Here is a 21,775-nt window from a genome sequence, read left to right on the forward strand (position 1 = left end):
AGACACACCCAGGATTGATACTTTTTGTCCTTCAATCCAATCAAGTTGACACTCAGTGTTAATCATCACACCAGCCAAATCTCATTTCAAATTGTAATCCCCATGTGTCAAGGGAGGAAACTGGTAGGAGGTGATTGGATAATACAGGCAGTTTCCCCATGCTGTTTTCATGACGGTGAGTGAGTTTTCATGAGATCTAATGGTTTAAAAGTGTGGCACTTTCTCTCTCTCTCTCTCTCACTTCCCTGCTGCCATATAACATGTGCCTCACTTCCCCTTCACCTTCTGCCATGATTATACATTTTCTGAGGCCTCTTAGCCATGCTTCCTGTTAAGCCTGTGAAATTGTGAGTCAATTAAACCTCTTTTCTTAATAAATTACCCAATCTCAGGTAATTCTTTATAACAATGTGAGAATGGACTAAGACAGTATCCTAATATAACTATGTGATTTTAAAGTTAAGAAAAAGGATGCTTTGTGTATCCAGGCAGGCCCAAAAAACCAAATCCACACCACTTACAAGGGAGAGAAAATCAAATCAGTATCAGATTTTTTACAACAACATTGTATGCTAAGAAACAATGAAGCAACATTTTAATATTATTAAGGAAAGAAAATGTAAGCCAGGCATTTTTGTATGTAACCTAACAGCTCATGAAGTTTTGCTGCAGAGAAATATGTTAATATCATGTTAGAACTCAGGAAATATTGTATTCATCAGCTCTTTCTGATAAATCTATTTAACCAACATGCCTTGTATACCGTGAAATTATTAGAAATGTTTAAGTACTGAAGTCTGCTATAAGCACTGAATGTATTAATTATATAATTAATACTTCAAAAAGTATATAAGAGTAGAAAGATAATGGGTCCCTACAACTCAACAGAAAGACAAACAATATAAAATGAGCAAAAGACTTGGACTTAGATATTTCTGCAAAAAAGATATGCAAACAGCCCGTACACACATAAAAAGATATTCAATATTATTAGTTATTAGGGGACATAAATGAAAACCACAATGAGATACCACTTCACAATTTCACATCACTAGCAGGACTTCTAGTATGACTCTAATGAAACAAACAAACAGAAACCCCGAAATAACAATTATTGACAGGAATGTAGAGAAATTGGAACCCTCACTCGTTGCTGGTGGGAATGTAAAATGGTGCAACTGCTATGGAAAACAATTTGGTAGTTCCTCAAGTTACAGGGTTTCCACATGACCCAGCAATTATGCTCCCAGGTAGATACACAAAAGAATGAAAAACAGTGACTCAGACAGATATTTGTAGGACATTGCTCAAAGCAGCATTATTTACAATAGCCAAACGGTGGAAACAACCTAAGAACCCATCAATGGATGAATGGACTATAAAAACTAAACCTGGTCTATACATACAGTGCAGTATTATTAAAACTAAACCTGGTATATATATACAGTGCAGTATTATTAAATCTCTAAAGAGGAATGAAGTGCTGCACTTGCTACAATAAGGATAAAACCTGAAAACCCAAAGCTAGGTGAAAACAAGCCAGCCGCAAAGGAAAAATACTCTATGGTTCCATGTATATGAAACAGATAAATTCATAGAGACAGATAAATTCATAGAGACAGAAAGAAATGAGGCAATCATGAAACTCTTGTTTAAGAATGACAGTGTTTCTGTTTGAGACTGTAAAGAAGTTTTGAAAGTAGATCGTGGTGATGGTTGCATGACACTGTGAATGCACTTGATGTCACTGAATTGTACACTTAAAATCAATGAAAAATTTTAAATATGAATTTATCACAATAGTTTTTTCAATAGTAATTTTTAAAAGCTTTATTACTTTAGAAATAAAATTATCAAAATATAGAAGAAGAAGAGGAAATAGAACTAAAATAGGTTCACAAATTGACTTATAGGGGTTAGCTGTGTTGAATTACATAAGGAGGTGGTCATTCACCTGAGGCTGTCTGCATATTTTAATTCCTACATAATGAATATAAACCTAACTTAGTATGTAAAGAAACCGAAATTTAACTTATGAGTGTAACACACAGGCAAGTTTCAGCCAATAATAAGCAGCCACATATCAGCCAGTCACAGGTAGCCCACACATCACAGGATACCCAAATAAGCAAATGCCTAGTTGTAGCCAAGCAGGTGATTTCTCTGCTTTGCTTCTATGCTCATCCCATGAGAGGTCACTGCTCATGCTGCTGGGCAGAAATCTCTGAATATCTCCTGGTTCCGAGTGCTGCCTCATCCATGAATCATTCTTTGCTCAAATAAATTCTGCTAAATTTAATGTGTCTAAAGATTTTCTTCTAACAGTTGGAAGGAAGGCGTTATTTCTTGCATATGACAAATCTAGTAGCAGGATATTAAATATATCTAATAGTAGAAAGATTTCTAGGCCTACTGCTCAGGTCTCTTCGTGAAAGTTCTTATCGCTGAAATTTTGGTTTTGGTCAACCTTTCCCTTTATCCCTCATCTTTGTCTTCTTTGGATATCATGATCATTTGCCTGGTACTCATTCCCAAGAATGGGTTTATGACAAGTATATCTTATGAATTGTTTTCACTCAATCTTTGGACTTGCTCTGCTGGCACGAGCATCTATTGATGAGAAGCCTGATGCCAATCAAATTCTCATTTCTTTATAAGTGGCCAATCTTGTTATTTTTTTGTTTCACTTGGCTTTTTCTCTCCTTTCTGAAATCATTCAGAATCCTCTACTTAACATTGCTGAATGGGTTTGATCTTTGTTATTTTATTATTATTATACTTTAAGTTTTAGGGTACATGTGCACAATGTGCAGGTTAGTTACATATGTATACATGTGCTATGCTGGTGTGCTGCACTCATTAACTCGTCATTTAGCATTAGGTATTTCTCCTAATGCTATCCCTCCCCCCTCCCCCCACCCCACAACAGTCCCCAGAGTGTGATGTTCCCCTTCCTGTGTCCATGTGTTCTCATTGTTCAATACCCACCTATGAATGAGAACATGCGGTGTTTGGTTTTTTGTCCTTGTGACAGTTTACTGAGAATGATGATTTCCAATTTCATCCATGTCCCTACAAAGGACATGAACTCATCATTTTTTATGGCTGCATAGGATTCCATGGTGTGTATGTGCCACATTTTCTTAATCCAGTCTATCATTGTTGGACATTTGGGTTGGTTCCAAGTCTTTGCTATTGTGAATAGTGCCGCAATAAACATATGTGTGCATGTGTCTTTATAGCAGCATGATTTATAGTCCTTTGGGTACATACCCAGTAATGGGATGGCTGGGTCAAATGGTATTTCTAGTTCTAGATCCCTGAGGAATCGCCACACTGACTTCCACAATGGTTGAACTAGTTTACAGTCCCACCAACAGTGTAAAAGTATTCCTCTTTCTCCACATCCTCTCCAACACCTGTTGTTTCCTGACTTTTTAATGATTGCCATTCTAACTGGTGTGAGATGGTATCTCATTGTGGTTTTGATTTGCAGTTCTCTGATGGCCAGTGATGATGAGCATTTTTTCATGTGTCTTTTGGCTGCATAAATGTCTTCTTCTGAGAAGTGTCTGTTCATGTCCTTCGCCCACTTTTTGATGGGGTTGTTTGTTTTATTCTTGTAAATTTGTTTGAGTTCATTGTAGATTCTGGATATTAGCCCTTTGTCAGATGAGTAGGTTGCGAAAATTTTCTCCCATTTTGTAGGTTGCCTGTTCACTCTGATGGTAGTTTCTTTTGCTGTGCAGAAGCTCTTGAGTTTAATTAGATCTCATTTGTCAATTTTGTCTTTTGTTGCCATTTCTTTTGGTGTTTTAGACATGAGGTCCTTCCCCATGCCTATGTCCTGAATGGTAATGCCTAGGTTTTCTTCTAGGGTTTTTATGGTTTTAGGTCTAACGTTTAAGTCTTTAATCCATATTGAATTAATTTTTGTATAAGGTGTAAGGAAGAGATCCAGTTTCAGCTTTCTACATATGGCTAACCAGTTTTCCCAGCACCATTTATTAAATAGGGAATCCTTTCCCCATTGCTTGTTTTTGTCAGGTTTGTCAAAGATCAGATAGTTGTAGATATGCGGCATTATTTCTGAGGGCTCTGTTCTGTTCCATTGTTCTATATCTCTGTTTTGGTACCAGTACCATGCTGTTTTGGTTACTATAGCCTTGTAGTATAGTTTGAAGTCAGGTAGCATGATGCCTCCAGCTTTGTTCTTTTGGCTTAGGATTGACTTGGTGATGTGGGCTCTTTTTTGGTTCCATATGAACTTTAAGGTAGTTTTTTCCAGTTCTGTGAAAAAAGTCATTGGTAGCTTGATGGGAATGGCATTGAATCTATAAATTACCTTGGGCAGTATGGCCATTTTCACGATATTGATTATTCCTACCAATGAGCATGGAATGTTCTTCCATTTCCTTGTATCCTGTTTTATTTCATTGAGCAGTGGTTTGTAGTTCTCCTTGAAGAGGTCCTTCATGTCCCTTGTAAGTTGGATTCCTAGGTATGTTATTCTCTTTGAAGCAATTACGAATGGGAGTTCACTCATGATTTGGCTCTCTGCTTGTCTGTTATTGGTGTATAAGAATGCTTGTGATTTTTGTACATTGATTTTGTATCCTGAGACTGCTTAAGTTGCTTATCAGCTTAAGGAGATTTTGGGCTGAGACAATGGGGTTTTCTAGATATACAATCATGTCATCTGCAAACAGGGACAATTTGACTTCCTCTTTTCCTAATTGAATAAATGTAATCCAGCATATAAACAGAACCAAAGACAAAAACCACATGATTATCTCAATAGATGCAGAAAAGGCCTTTGAAAAAATTCAACAACCTTCATGCTAAAAACTCTCAATAAATTAGGTATTGATGGGATGTATCTCAAAATAATAAGAGCTATCTATGACAAACCCACAGCCAATATCATACTGAATGGGCAAAAACTGGAAGCATTCCCTTTGAAAACTGGCACAAGACAGGGATGCCCTCTCTCACCACTCCTATTCAACATAGTGTTGGAAGTTCTGGCCAGGGCAATTAGGCAGGAGAAGGAAATAAAGGGTATTCAATTAGGAAAAGAGGGTTCGATCTTTTTCAATCATTCTTACTCCTTATTTTGAAGTCTCAGTTTTCTTTTGAACGCTAGAAAATTTTCTCTTCCTTTTATTTTTTTTCTATGTTCTTTCCTCCCTTTTCTCTGCCATTTTCTTTCCAAAATTGCTATGAATTAAATGTTAAATCAACTAAATAGATTCTCTTTCTCTTCTTGTTTTTCCTTTTTCATTTTTTCCTCTTTCATCTTTATGCACTAGGAAATTTTCAACTGAAAATTGCAACCCTTTCACTGGCAATTAAATGTTTACTTCCAAGACTTCTCTTCAGCCCTCTGTTTCTTTAATATTTTCTATATAAAATGATCTTATATAAGTGTAAAATATATTTAAACATTTCTGAAGACACCAAATTGAGATATTTCTGTTTTGTGGAAGTTGAGCTATCTAAATTATTTTTGTTATGTGGCTATGGTTCATCAATTAGTTTAGGGTTCTCAGGTAGAAAGGCAGGTATTGTATTCCCCTGGCCATCCCTTATATACACTATAATAGTGAAGCTTTCCTCTGAGGAATAAAATTGGAGAGCATTTCAAAAATAAACTTTTCTAAAACTTAACCTTTAAATATTCAAATTCATGTGGCTTAAATATTCGACTGAAAGTCTAGCTTTTAAAACAATCCTCAAGGTGATTCTTATAATCAACTAGGCTGGGAATTTCAATTCCAATCTTATAGACCTAGGTAAATTGAAGGAGTCTAATCACAGGGCCAGAGGTGGCTCAGTTTGTACTGGATAAACCTTCTGCAGCAGAATCACCTGAAAGTTTTTTTTTTTCTTTTTAAATATACTTTTAAAATCCATTACCGAATTGCTAAAGCGGGCTATCTGGTGGTGACACTTGGAAACTAGCCTTATAATAAGCTCCTTAAATGAGTCTTAAGCACACAGGTGAGACCCTCTGCTGTAATGGAACTCAAGGCTTACTGCAACCCCGAGATTATCTCATCTCATCCTGAGGAGTACACAAGACGTTAGTCAAAGCCAAGTATGCTGGGCAATGCTGCTGGAGTGAGCATTCAGTGTGAAAGGCATTGGAAACTCTTTATTTAGTATGTCCCCTGGATTATTTCCATGGGACTCTCCTTTTATATGATGACTCTTTGGTTTTTCTTCTGAGTCCACACTATTTTGGAACATCTGTCTTATCTGTTGATATGATGAAAGAAGTGTGGGCTCTACCCTTAGTCTCATACAACATTGAGAAGCCAAACAAATTCCAGAGTCAGGCCTGAAGGAAAGGAAGTCTATGTGGGCTGGCTTCTCAATTAAACACAAGGGCTTCCTGTGGCTCAACAGAAGTCAGCAGAGCTCACCAGGGCTATGAACCTACAAAGGAATGCATTGTCACAGTACTTAGCGTTAAAGAGAACACATTGACTGCTCTACGTAAAATAGCACCAACTCACCCATTTATCTCTACTCTCTTTCCTGATTTATTCTTCTTCATGGCACTTATTTCCACTTTATACGGTATATAATTATTTGTTTTCATTGTCTGCCTCCTCTCCAAGTAAAATTTAAACTCCATCCAAGTTGAAGATTGTTCTTCTCTACTATATCCCTAACATGGTGGGCCTGCAATAAATATATATTGAATTAATACATTTACCTTCATGTGTCTTCTATGTTTATCTCTTCTGGAGTCCTAACTAAGAATAGGCAAAGGATGAGAATAGCTATTGAAAATGGCCACGAAAGTTGGCTTTGAGAAGAGAAGGTATGAAACTCAAGATTCCAAACACTGGCATTACTAACACCAATAGACAAACATTATGATTAGATTCAATACATTTTCTTTGAAATGTTTTTTGACAGTTCGAGTGTCCAACAGGAAGCAACAAGTCAATAGGCTTGTATACATGTTAAGCAAGCAATGGGTACACACGTCTCTTCTTGTTTATGATTGTCAATGTGTATACTAAATTCAGAGCCAGTATTCCTGCAGTTTCAAAAATGGCTCTATTTCCATTCATGATAAATTTGTGAGCTTTATTTGGATGGAGTCACATAAAATAATGTATATTTAGTATGAAGGAACTCATTATAAAACACTGTGGTAGTCTAATGAGATAATTTTGAAAAAAAATAGTAGTTGACAGTTTATTATTGCTGACAACACTGGCGACTTAGATTATTAGTGTAAGAGTCTCTTACACCAAGAATGGTATTTAAAGCCAGGTAAATAACTAAGAAAGTAAAACTGTTTTGTGATTTTAGAAACAATAAATTATAGAGATTTCCTTCTAAAAAAATGGAACAGGTTGAGTTATGGGCCCATTCCATTATAAGTAAATACAACAGGTAGGTATTCTAATTTATAAATATTTAATATTGAACAAGGTAAATGTGTGAGACTTGAATTTCTACAGTTTACAGTTGCAGTCAGCCATGTTCTAAACTTACTGAGATATTTGTCATGTAGTCCCTTCTTGTGGTTCTTTATTAACACCCTAGTGACAACTGTATCTCTTCTCTAACTCCAGCAACTTAAAATCTCTCTGTAGAAATCTTGGTGTTTTCTATCTTAGATAAATTCAAGGTCATACTCGCTCTCAGCAGGGCCAGCCAGGAGAGACAGGGTCTTCATAGGAATCTGATCTGCAGCCCTGCGGTGAGAGACACAGACTCCCGAGGAGACAGGATCTGAAGCAAGGCAGGCCAGGGGGAGATTAGGGAATGGACTTCATGAAGGGGCAGCCCCCAGAGAAATGATTTATTGGATGAAGATAACGAAAAGACTGAAGGACAAGATTTAGTAAGAAAAAAGGACTTCTTTGCAATGATGATGTAGTGATGAGGAGTCGCAGAGAGAGAGGCCTGTGTGGAGGTGGTCAGCTTTTCAGGAGACTCTGGTCACTAAGAACACGACTTGCAAAGTCAGGCCTGAACCCTGTCAGCCCTTGTGTAGACCGTTTAGTTTTACCTTCAAAATACAAGGACTGCTGTAACACTGGCAATTGTCTCCACTGCTGCAACACCTGGCCTGAGTAACCACCACCCTCACTGGGCTTCCCCAGGCCTTTAAGCCGTTTTTCTAATTCATCCTAACTGCCCTAAAATCTACTTTCAATACAGCATCCATAATTATCCTTTTGAAACTTAAGCAAATTGACATCACCCCTGTGGTCAGGGCTCCCCACTTCACTGAGAATGAGAGAAGGACCTAACACAGTTTCTCTCCTCTGCACTCCATCACCTCCCCACCACACCCCCTTTTCCCAGCAAGCCTCGTCCCCATTGTCCCTCCCCAGCCAGCACATGGGCTTCCCCACCGCACCTCAGACACACAGCGGGCTCCCATGGGAGCCTTTGTGCTCCCATGAGCACAGGGAGCCTTTGTGCTCACGGCTCCCTCTGCCTAGAATGCGCTTCCTCTCGCCGTGCGCGTGGCTGATTTCCTCACCCACTTTCGGTCCTGCCTTAAACATCACCTCTCATGAGGCCACCCTGCCTGCCTGCACCTGCCCACCTCTATCGCTGATCTTGGTCTAGTTTTCTCCATAGCACTTGTCGCTTCTAACATATTCTATAATAGACTTGTTTGTTTTTATTATTGCATACTGTCTTTCTCCCATAAACAAGACTGTAAGTTACATTAGACTGGAGATTTCTGTTGGAACAGATCTGAATACGCCTTGTTATTATTCTTAACATATTTCACAATCTTCAATTCTTTTCAGAGTTTTTAGTTTCCAGGCACAACCTCTGTTCTTGCCCCCCTCCACCCCGATCTTGGTCTAGTTTTAGCCATATCACTTGTCGCTCCTAACACATTCTATAATAGACTTGTTTTTATAATATTATTGCACATTGTCTTTCTCCCATAAACAAGACTGTAAGTTACATTAGACCAGCAGTTTTCGTGGGAACAGATCTGAATAAGCCCTGATATTATTAACAAATTTCACAATCGATCTTCAGCTGTTTTTAGAGCTTTTGGTCTCCAGACACCCTTTTAAATTCTGATCATTGTTTTATGTCTTTACATTTTTTTGTTTACATTCATCTGTATATAAGTTAAATCTAATTTAATAGGAAATGATCAATGCAGTCACTTTTGGTGTCTTTACCTGATTTTATCTGTTTCTTCCTCACTGGCATTATCTTCAACTGCATTGTTAATATCATGCTTTTGAAATGTTTCTTATTTCCCTGTAGCTGAGTGACTACGGGACTCTTAATTTATAAAGACAACCTCCCGGTCTAAGTGATGTGTCTAAACATATCCTTCCTCACTTAGGCAGATTCCAAAGACTGCAAGTATTGAAGGTTGATACTTTAACAGGAAGTACCCCTATTGTTTTCACAAATAAAGGAATGATGTTGTCACACAGGCAGGGTGAACATCCCTCGGGCATTCAGCTTTAGCAGGGTAAGATTTCCAGATGTCTGAATATCTGAGGTCAACGACAAGCACGTTTTCTCTGTGTTACGAATTACGTGAGACAAGCATGAAGCTTCTCCTCCACCAAACTAGGCCATCTCAGGACAATGCACCTTGGCTTTCTCCCACCACGTCTCCCATTCAGAACCTGCTCATAGGGGTCCTGCCTGGATTTGCATCTGCCACCCTGTGCTCCTGTGACACCAGATTCTTTTTCCTTTCTTTTCTTTTTTTTTTTTTTTGAGACGGAGTCTCGCTCTGTCGCCCAGGCTGGAGTGCGGTGGCGCCATCTGGGCTTACTGCAAGCTCTGCCTCCCGGGTTCACTCCATTCTCCTGCCTCAGCCTCCCCAGCAGCTGGGACTACAGGCACCCACCACCACACCCGGCTAATTTCGGCTAATTTTTGTTGTATCTTTAGTAGAGACAGGGTTTCACCATGTTAGCCAGGATGGTCTCGATCTCCTGACCTCGTGATCCGCCTGCCTTGGCCTCCCAAAGTGCTGGGATTACAGGCGTGAGCCACGGCGCCCAGCCGACACCAGATTCTTTAGAAACAAGATCACATAGTTCTGCAGACATATCCGCATCACGGCTTTCATCTCAATACGTATTGGTGTTACCTGATATATCATGTTAATTTCCTTTTGTTAAAATTTAAGGACTCTTCACATACTCTGAGACTAGATTCTCACAGGCAATGTCCTCCTGAGAGTCACTAGGCGCTGTCCTACCAATTGTTCCTCCTTCGGTATAGCAGATATGCATTTCTTCAAAGTGAATTTCACAATAAAATGTCTCTAGCCATGAATCTATCATTTTGTTCAAAAAATCAAAATCCATGTCCAGATAGACAAATTTTGTTGTTTGACACCTTCCATGTAAACTGTTGTTTAATTTCAGTCTTTTCTTTATCATTTCACTATTACAAACTTAAACTTGAAAAGAAATTAAAATACAATCTTTCCTCCAACTTCTTCGGTACTCATTTCAAAACATAAAAATTGTGGAGAAAAATTATCAAAGAAGAAAAGCCAGTGTAAATGCACTTTAAAAATGAAAAGACATAAATATGATAATTGTAGTAATTTCTCAAAAACAACTATTAAAAATATAAATGTAGTAGTTATGCTAATGAAATTACTCAGAGTCTGAAAAAGCTTTTAGAAATTTACATGCTACTTAGACTGAATCATAGTTCATCTATCACACATAGGAAGAAACTAATTCTGGGAGGTGGGGCATAATGCCACTACTTAAACAATTTTGTGTTGAAGAATAATGAAGCAAAGATCATCATTCATAAAAGCAGCCTGTTACAGACATGCTTGAGTTTCTTGCTTGCTAGAGAGTAAATGACGAAATGGCAGACTGACTCAGTTCTACCTCCCCGAGGTCACCTCAACACTCACAGACCTTCCAAGTTTCAAATCTAGTGACTCAAACACATTGCTGACTTCTTTCTATTCAGAATTTAGTAAGCTATAAGGATGTTAAACATTTCATTCTGCTTTATTAAATTGAACGTACTAGTTTGATTAGTTTGATAATAAATTGTATAGACTCATAGCTTCTGGAAAGAATCAAAGACATTTGTGTACCCAACAAAATGTAGGTCTCTCCTAAATACATCTTGAATCTTGACAGTTATATATAAAGGGACTGAGGGAAAAGGACTCCTGGGTGACCTTGAGAGGCTACTCGGAATAACTTACAGTATTTAATTTCTGAGCAAGTTAGAGACCAGCATGCCTCGAGAGTCCCTCAGTCTCTTCCTGTTGACGGATGTACCTCTCTCTGCCTTCTATGTATCGTGAGTTTTGAAAATGCACAGGGACTGGAATCCTTTTGCTACCAAACATATTGGAAACTCACAGACGTGATTATACTTCGTGGTTTTATGTGTTTTATCAGCCAGTGACATCATGACAGATGAGAATGTTCTGCCAAGAAAAGTCAAAATTTCCTAACAGTAAGGTATTCACAGACAAATCACATGAACCGTCATTTAATCGAAACAATGATTTGAACATAATCCAGACCCAAAGCAGAGAAAAAAATATCTCAACTGCCAAGCTTATTATAACAAGACATTTGATCCAGAGAAAACACTGTTGGGATTTACAAACTACTAAAGGTTAAATAGAATCCTTTGATATATATGGCAGGAATATGTTCTTTTGTTTTTCTATTACTATCTCATCTGATGAAGCATCAAACATCTCACTGGGAAAACAGAAAAAAAAAACCCTAGTAAATACTATGTTGCTTTTAATGTTCTTCTTTTATCTGTGAATCACGAAAGTAATGCAGCAATAATTAAATGAGTTGAGTGGTGTGTGCAGAAAACAGAGCATTCTTCCAAAACTGCTTCTTTGAGAGAGAAAAACTCATGGATTAATGTGTCCAATGGGAGATTAAAGCAAGTCCACAGAGTGGCTCTGAGACAAATAGGTATTACACTTCACAAGAAAGGGCTTTTTATCAAGCATAGTTGTTTAGATAAAGTACAATCAACAAATATAAACTGGATATGCACTGCATAATTTTTCTATTAACACTGGGTTTTAATCTTTAAAGATCACATTGAGTAACAATTTCCTTAAAAGCCACACTCTGTGGACAATTGCCTAGAAGAACAATGACCCAATCCTCATAAATTGTGTTTAATAAAAAGCAGAATAAGCCATGATTGGATTATTTATGAGACATTGAGGAGCAGCTGCATGGTGCTCTAAATGGGTTCCGCCTCCAGCAGTTGTCGAGACCAGATGGGAAAGTGACAAGCTCCACTTAATATGCCACAGCATCAGCGTGGTCATAAAAGAGTCCACAGCAATTCTCTTTTGAACAGAAGCCACCTGTTTACTATAAACACACCTTCTCTTTCTCAAACTGTACTTTTAATTTTCAACTTGCACCGGAAAGGTAGCACCCCTTCAAGTTCAAACTGCCAGGTTGCAAATCAGTCATGAGTGTTTGAGGAGTTCAAATCTCTGTGGCAGAATTTGGACAGTTTTAAAACTTTAATGTGTCCAAAGCTTGGCTGTAAATGATCCAATACATCTTCTCTTAAAAGGAGATTTTGTCATAATTATAATTTCAGTTGGCTTTTTTTTTTTGGCTCTTGCTTAATTATAAAACTATGCTTGTTAAAAACAGACTCTTTACTCCTTTGGTTATTAGAAACAGATTCATTATGCCCTCTACTTTATCTCAGCATACGTGATCCATGATGGAAAACCAAAAATTTGGCTCTGGCCTGTAGCTATAACTTCTTCACAAAAAGAAAGACTATGTCACCTGGCATTTGAGGCCCCTTGCTGTTCATTACGAAGAACATTTGTGTCTCCAGATCTCTCAGATAGTTTAGCAATGATCATATGTCTCATAGGAGAAAAAAAATTACTTTAAAAAGTTGGAGCTAACACATAAATCCAAAAATCAAAGATAGGCATCACTAGAGTATCAATTCATATTACTGTGCTATAAATCTATTACAGTAGACGCAATCTCTCTCCGAACCAAAACATTCAGCAGGAATGAAGCAAAAGCAGAAAAAAAATCTTATTTGGATGATGAATTCTACAAGAAATTTATGGTATAGCTCAGTTTTTCTATAGGTTTTATTAGGAGCCTGGGATTAAACTTAGATCCCTTCAGGATCTAATGTACAGATAATTTTTCTTGCCCTGTTTCATTTTGGCTACAAACTTTCCCACTGAGTTAACAGTGCTAAATTCAGAGCACGTGAAGGATAATTCACGTAGTAATAGTTTTAAAAGGAAGCAGGAAGGGAGGCTTCATCAGTGGGGTTGAAGCTCAACATGGGTTAAACGGACATCTCTCTAGTTGCCTATTATGTAGAAGAAAAATAAATGAATTTAGAAGGCAGCTAAGTTCCTGAACCAAGTTTATCTATTTGCCTGTGCTGGAGGGTCTTAAAGAGTTTATTACTCACAATTTTTTTGCTTTTGTTTTAAATTTTATATCTGTGTCATGGCAACTTTCTTCATTTCTAGATTCAAGTTTAGCCTGAGAAAAAAAGGCAGTGCAATCGGTGATACTGTTATAGGGACGACTAACAGCTCAGGAGGTGACTGGGGAGGCGCTGGTCGGGCTGCTCAAATAGTCATTACATTGTTAGATTAGGAATCGTCAGGTAATCCCTATCAACAGCCACACACACCATCCACTCATTTAACAAACATCTTCCGCTATGCAAATAAACTGCAAACAATGTGTTTTAAAGGCAGAAGTGGATCAAGTTTCTTCTAAATTATTACAGTGATTGAGCACACAGCACAAAACCCACTTTTTTGCTCACTCCTTCCCGTGAATTCCCACCACCAACATTCTGAAACCCAGACTGAAAAACCAACTAGCAGGTGCTTTAATGAGGGCCCACAGGCCACACGACGGACTAGCAGGTACTCTAATGAGGGCTCACAGGCCACACGGCGGAGTAGCAGGTACTCTCATGAGGGCCAACAGGCCACACGACGGACTAGCAGGTACTCTAATGAGGGCCCACAGGTCACACGGCAGAGTAGTAGGTACTCTAATGAGGGCCCACAGGCCACACGGCGGAGTAGCAGGTACTCTAATGAGGGCCCACAGGCCACACGTGGACTAGCAGGTACTCTAATGAGGGCCCACAGGTCACACAGCGGACTAGCAGGTACTCTAATGAGGGCCCACAGGTCACACGGTGGACTAGCAGGTACTCTAATGAGGGCCCACAGGTCACACGGCGGACTGGCAGGTACTCTAATATGGGCCCACAGGTCACACGGCGGACTAGCAGGTACTCTGATATGGGCCCACAGGCCACACGGCGGAGTAGCAGGTACTCTAATGAGGGCCCACAGGCCACACGCGGACTAGCAGGTACTCTAATGAGGGCCCACAGGTCACACGGCAGACTAGCAGGTACTCTAATGAGGGCCCACAGGTCACACGGCGGACTGGCAGGTACTCTAATGAGGGCCAGGTCACACGGCGGACTAGCAGGTACTCTAATGAGGGCCCACAGGTCACACGGCGGACTGGCAGGTACTCTAATGAGGGCCAGGTCACACGGCGGAGTAGCAGGTACTCTAATGAGGGCCCACAGGTCACAGGGCAGAGTAGCAGGTAGTGTAATGAGGGCCCACAGGCCACACGGCGGACTGGCAGGTACTCTAATGTGGGCCCACAGGCCACACGGCGGACTGGCAGGTACTCTAATGTGGGCCCACAGGTCACACGGCGGACTAGCAGGTACTCTAATGAGGGCCCACAGGCCACACGGCGGACTGGCAGGTACTCTAATGTTGGCCCACAGGTCACACGGCGGACTAGCAGGTACTCTAATGAGGGCCCACAGGCCACACGGCGGACTGGCAGGTACTCTAATGTGGGCCCACAGGCCACACGGCGGACTAGCAGGTACTCTAATGAGGGCCCACAGGTCACACGTGGACTGGCAGGTACTCTAATGAGGGCCCACAGGCCACACACTGACTAGCAGGTACTCTAATATAGGCCCACAGGTCACAGGGCAGAGTAGCAGGTACTGTAATGAGGGCCCACAGGTCACCCGGCGGACTAGCAGGTACTCTAATGAGGGCCCACAGGCCACACGGCGGACTGGCAGGTACTCTAATGTGGGCCCACAGGCCACACGGCGGACTAGCAGGTACTCTAATGAGGGCCCACAGGCCACACGGCGGACTAGCAGGTACTCTAATGAGGGCCCACAGGTCACACGGCGGACTGGCAGGTACTCTAATGTGGGCCCAGAGGTCACACGGCGGACTGGCAGGTACTCTAATGAGGGCCCACAGGTCACACGGCGGACTAGCAGGTACTCTAATGAGGGCCCACAGGTCACACGTGGACTAGCAGGTACTCTAATGAGGGCCCACAGGCCACACGGCGGACTGGCAGGTACTCTAATGTGGGCCCACAGGTCACACGGTGGACTAGCAGGTACTCTAATGAGGGCCCACAGGTCACACGGCAGACTAGCAGGTACTCTAATGAGGGCTCGCAGGTCACAGGGCAGAGTAGCAGGTACTCTAATGAGGGCCCACAGGCCACACGAGGGACTAGCAGGTACTCTAATGAGGGCCCACAGGTCACACGGCGGACTGGCAGGTACTCTAATGAGGGCCCACAGGCCACACGGCAGACTAGCAGGTACTTGAATGAGGGCCCACAGGCCACATAGTGGACTGCGTTTTCATCTCCAGGATCCAGCAGCTTCCTGCATTCGACCGTATTTTCATCTGCTGCACTAAGCAACTCCTATAGGGGACCAGAGACATCATTTTGCACACACAGGCTGGTGGCAACTCACTTCTCATTTCACAGCAAGCCCTGTCATGCTGTTTCCCAGCTTATAAGAAACAGAAATATCTCATTAGATAGATATTCCGAATAAGTGGTGAAAAATAAATGTTCCTGACTACGCGTTTGACCAAATAACATGAAAACATTTCTAACAGCATACAATATGGATGCAAAGAACAAAATGAGAAGAACACTGCTTTTGTGGGAAAGTAGGTAATATCTCACTTAGAGACAAATGTAAAAACTGCACTTCTTCTTCTACAATAATACGTTAGGATTGGGAATAGCAGGCAGGAACCTTCCCCAGAAACTTTGCCCAGCAGGCATGAGGTCATTGTTTGTTGAAACATTTTTAAGAAATCATTATTCAATAGAAGACTTGCTTTCACAATTAAAAGAGCATTTGTTTGCTAATGCAACTGTTTTGTTAACTCCTGAGGATGGGAATAGGACAATATATGCTTCGCAGACTATAAAACCCAACAATCTCATTTTTATAACATTTTATTGTTTGATATATGCAGCGGTTTATAAGTCACTAGCACATGCTCCTAGTGTCTGTCACTATTAACATTCCAATTTTTCATCTGAGAAAGCAAAAAATAAGAGTTATACAGTACTACTGACTAAATCTAGTGAAATGCAGGATTATTTTTGAATTGAAATAACTCACTATTAATTCAAAAGTTTTACCAAAATAGATAAGAAATGGCAAATCAGATAGCTTTTTTTTTTGGCCCCTAATCTGATGATTTTACAAGTTTATGAGTAAACAAAATTCAACCTTAAAAATCCCAATAAATAATAATGTATTTTTTAAATGTGGGCATTGACAGAAAATCTTTACTATGCTTTGTATCTTTGCATAATTAGAAATAAATATCATATTTTCATTTAATTATTTATGACTTTGTTTTGAAGGAATTCAATGAATTCAAAGCAATTCTTAGGGCTCACATTTATGCAGTTCCCACTTGAAAATCATAACTCAATAAAGTTTTTTTATATTACTGACACAGATTGAACCAAAACAATTAAAATTATGAAATACTCAGTTTCATTGCCTAATTCTATAATTAAAAGCTGTTATTAATATAATTATATAAATATTTATATGTAAAGTTATGTAATATTGCTCATTATTTTATAGCAACATTCTACAGCCAGGAGAGCTTTGTCGCCAGTTGCATATTGTGTAGGATGATTGCATATTGTGTAGGGATAGGTAATGTGGCCTATTGATGTCTAAGGTATGCATTAATTCCTGTTGTTAAGATTTTAACAACACAGAATGACATAGAATATTATAATAGCTCTTTTTCATTGACATCTTCTCACCCAAAACTCAACAAACTCCTGAGGTAGGTATTATTTTATTTTACAGATGCAAAAGATGAGGTACTAATTAGTTAAATAACTTGCCTAAGAGTATCATTAAGTGGCAGATTCAGGACTCAAACCAAAGCTGTGTGGCCTCAGATTCACATAATCATGATTTTCAAATTTTAATGTGCATAAAAAACATCTATTTCTGGCCAAGATGGAGCAAAAAAGATTCCAGATTTATCCTCCTGCCTGAATCAATTGACAAAGTACACAAAATATACAAAACAACATTTTTTCACAACATTGGGCATCAGGCAATGAAGAACAGTGGATGAGAGATGAGAAACACACGATATGAGCCCTGTGCTTGTCCTAGCTTGCTGCCTGGTGGGAGTGACTTGCTGCCTGGTGGGAGTGACCAGCAGGGAATGCAGTAAGGGGGATATGGGTGATGAACAGCAGTCTCCCACAATTAGAGATACTGATCTGGAGACTGGAAATGTGAAGAGAGCTGGAGTTTTGTGGACAGAATACTGGAAAGGAGAAAGCTGCACAGACAAAACTTCAGAGAACTTCAGAAAGAGCCCCTTGTATATTCAGTTTCTTACTATTTAAATGCGTGTGTATCGTAAAATTACACAAGGCCAAGAAAACCATCAAAAATAAGCACCAAAGCACAAAAAGGAGTGGACATAATGCCTATTCTCACTAACCATATTGGAAAACTGTATATTTTACTGGGCATTGGATAATGTACTCAAACAGATCTTGCCCTGGTAATGAGGAAAAATAGCTCTAGACTAAGTATATTAGTATCAGCTAATAGAGCAGAAAATAAAGATCCAATGAATTATATTATTTTCAACTGTGTCTCAGAACGAAGCTTAAGCATATTAGGAAAGTATCCAATACTGAAAGAAGGTAAATTTCACAGTGTCTGATATCCAAACAAAAATTATGACACATTAAAAGAAACAAAAATATACCACCCATAGTAAGAAGAAAAATCAATCATTCAAAGCTGAGTATAATGAGCACAGATTCAGTACAAAGAGAGATTAAAAGTGTAATCTGCACAGCTAACATCACACTGAATGATGAAAAACTAGATGCCTTCCCACTAAGATAAAAAATAAGACAAGAATTTTTACTCTTATCACTCCACTTTACTCTATACCCTGTACTGGAGGCTCTAGCCAGGGCAGTTAGACAAGAAAAAGAAATAAATTCATCCACTTTGAAAAGAAGTAAAGCTATATCTCTTCATAGATGACTTGATCTTATATATAGAAAATCCTAAGGAATTCACGAAAACATTATTACACCATATAAGTGAGTACAGCAAGGTTGTTAGGATACAAGATCAATGTACAAAATCATTTACATATGTAGACACTTGCAATAAAAAATCCACAAATAAAAATAAAATAAAATTCCATTCACAGCAGCTTCCAAATGAATTTTATAACTTAGGAATATATTTAGCAAAATAACTGAAAATCTTATACTCTGAAAACTATAAAACATTGCTGAAAGAAATTAAAGCTTAAATAAATGGATAAATATCTGCATATGGGTCAAAAGACCCATATTTAATATTGCTAATTTAATATTGTTAAAATGAAAGCATTCCCTAAACTGATGTACAGATTCAGTGCATTCCCTAATAGATTTCCAGTTGATTTCTTTGTATTCACTGGTAAGCTTATTCTAAAATTTACACAAAATTGCAAGGGACTCCAAATAGCCAAAACCTGAAAAAGAAGAATTATGTAAGAAGACTCACATTTCCCAGTTTCAAAAGTTACTACAAAGAAATAGTGAGCAAGACACTGCTGTCTTGGCACAACAATAGACATATAGATCAATCTAATCGAATTGAGAGTCCCGAACTAAAACCAGGCCTCTATGGTCAACTTATTTTCAACAAGGATTCCAAGACCATTCAATGTGGGAAAAGTCTTTTTAACTAACGGCGCTGGGCCAAGTGGACAACCATGCGTAGAAGAATGAAGTTGGACTCCTGCTGTGTTAGTCCATTATTGTGTTTCTGGGAAGAAATACCTGAGGCTGGGTAATTTACAAATAAGAGTGGTTTATTTCGGCCCAAGTTTCTGTAGGATGTATAGGAAGTGTGGTGCAGGCATCTGCTTCCGGTAGCTTACAATCATGACAGAAGATGAGAGGGGAGCTGGTGTCACAAGGCAAGAGAGGGGAAGAGAGAGGGAGTGAGAGAGAGTGAGGTGCCACATTGTTTTGAACAACCAGATTTTGCATTAACTCAGAGTGAGAGCTCACTTCTTACCATGAGGACACCAAGCCATTCATGAGGAATCTGCCCCCATGACTCAAATACCTCCTACCAGGCCCTACCTCCAACATTAGGAATCACATTTCAACATGAGATTTGGAGTGGGGGCACACATCCAAACTACATCATTCTGCCCCTGACCCTACAAATCTCAGGTCCTTCTCACATTGCAAAACAATCATGCCTTCCCAGTAGTCCCCCCAAATCTTAACTCATTTCAACATCAACTCAATTTAAGAAGACCAAAGTCTCCTCTGAGACCCAAGGCAGCTTCTTCTCACCTATAAGTCTCTAAAATAAAAACCATGATATTTACTTCCGAGATGCTATGGCAGTACAGGCATTGGGTACACATTCCCATTCCAAAAGAATGAAATTGGCCGAAAGAAAGGGGCTTCAGGCCTCACAGGAGTCTGCAACTCAGCAGAGTGGACATTAAACCTTAAACTCCAACATGATCCTTGAATCCGTGTCCCATTTCCTGGGCACACTGGTGTCAGGGGTGTGTTTCCAATACCTTGGGCAGCTTCACCTTTGTGGCTTTGCAGGGTGCACCCCCTATGGCTGCTCTTGCAGGTTGGAGTTAAGTGACTGCAGCTTTTCTACTCTGAGGTTGCAAGCCGCCAGTGGTTCTATCATTCTGGGGTCTGGAGGGTGGTGGTCCCTCCCGGCAGATCCACTAGGAAATGCCCTGGTGGAGACTGTCTGTGAGGGCCCCAACCTCACCTTCCCTCTTGGCACTGCCCTAGTAGAGGCTCCCTGTGGGGGCTCTTCCCCTGTGGCAGGCTTCTGCTCAGACCCAGGCTTTCTGTTACATTCTCTGAAATCTAGGTGGAAGCTGCCAACCTTCCTTCACCCTTGCACTCTGTGCGCCTGCGGGCGGAACACCGCATGGAAGTTGTGAAGGCTTACGGTGGCTGGTGCGCTACAAAGCAGCAGCCTGAGCTGTACGTGAGACTGTTTGAGCTGAGACTGGAGTGAGAGTGGCGTGGGTACAGGAAGCAGCGTCCTGAGGCTGTGCAGGGCGGAAGCACCCTGGACCTAGCCCCTGAAACCGTTCTTTTCTCCTAGGCCCCTGAGCCTGGATGGGAAGGGCTGTCTCAAAGACCTCGGAAATGCCTTCAAGATCTTTTTCCTATTGTCTTGGATATTAGCACTTGGCTCCCTTTTAGTCATGAAAATCTTTCTAGCAAGTGGTTGCTCCTCAGCCTGCTTGGATTCTTTGTCCACCACGGAGCCAGGCTCCCAATTTTTGAATCTTCTACACTCTACTTCCCTTTTAAATATAAGTTCCAACTTTAAGTAATATCTTTGCTCCCACATCTGAGGGTAGGCTGTTCAAAGTAGCCAGGTCACGTTTGAACACTTTGCTGCTTAGAAATTCTCCCTCCTGATACCTTAGGTCATCACTCGTAAGTTCAAACTTCCACAGATGGTAGCGCATGAACACAATGCAGACAAGTTCTTTGCTATAGGGCACAACAAGGGTGAGCTTTGCTCTAGTTCCTAGTAAATTCCTCATTTCTATCTGACATCACATTATTCTGGCCTTCATTGTCCATATTTTATCAGCATTTTGATTACAACCATTTAACTCTTTTCCCATTTGTCCGAGAATACTCACTGGCGGCGCTTGTGGCTACCGCACTAACCCCAAGATAACTTTGCTGCAAAAATTTCCCTTTTATTACTATTTTCACATTATGCTAGAATATTGACTTTGGAAACAAAATACCTCATTTTTATTCTATTGTAGCACTGTGTTTTTAGTAGTGGTATTTCCATTTACAAAATATAGTGATTCTCAATGGCTGAAAATGTCAAATCCTAGAAAATGTGGCATTTCTACACTTGATGTTAACACTGTTCTCAAATAGGTGTTTGCCAAAGATTTATGTGATGAATTTTATTTTTCCAAAAGAGATTCTGATGATTCAGATGATTTTGGGGTTAGTTCTGTTTAGAAATAACTTCAAGAACAGTTTTTGTATTTTATTTTCACATTGAAAATCAGTCAGATTTGCTTCATCCTCAGAGCGTGTTTATGTAAAGTTAAATGAAGGCTGGCAGCATGCTGCACTTTTTTTCTAAATGGGAAAAGTGTTAACCAATCTCTAAGAAGCTGTAAACCTTCCGTCATCTTTCTGTCTTTTTCTAAGCCCTCAAAACTCTTCCAACCTCTGCTCATTACCCAGTTCAAAAGCCACATTTTTGTTTCCACATTTTCACTTACCACAGAAGTATCTTTACAGCAATATCTCCCTCCTCAGTACCAGCTTTCTGTGTTAGTCTATTTTTGCATTAC

Source organism: Pan troglodytes, chromosome 3 (assembly GCF_028858775.2).
Source record: "Pan troglodytes isolate AG18354 chromosome 3, NHGRI_mPanTro3-v2.0_pri, whole genome shotgun sequence".
NCBI classification, from domain to species: Eukaryota; Metazoa; Chordata; class Mammalia; order Primates; family Hominidae; genus Pan; species Pan troglodytes.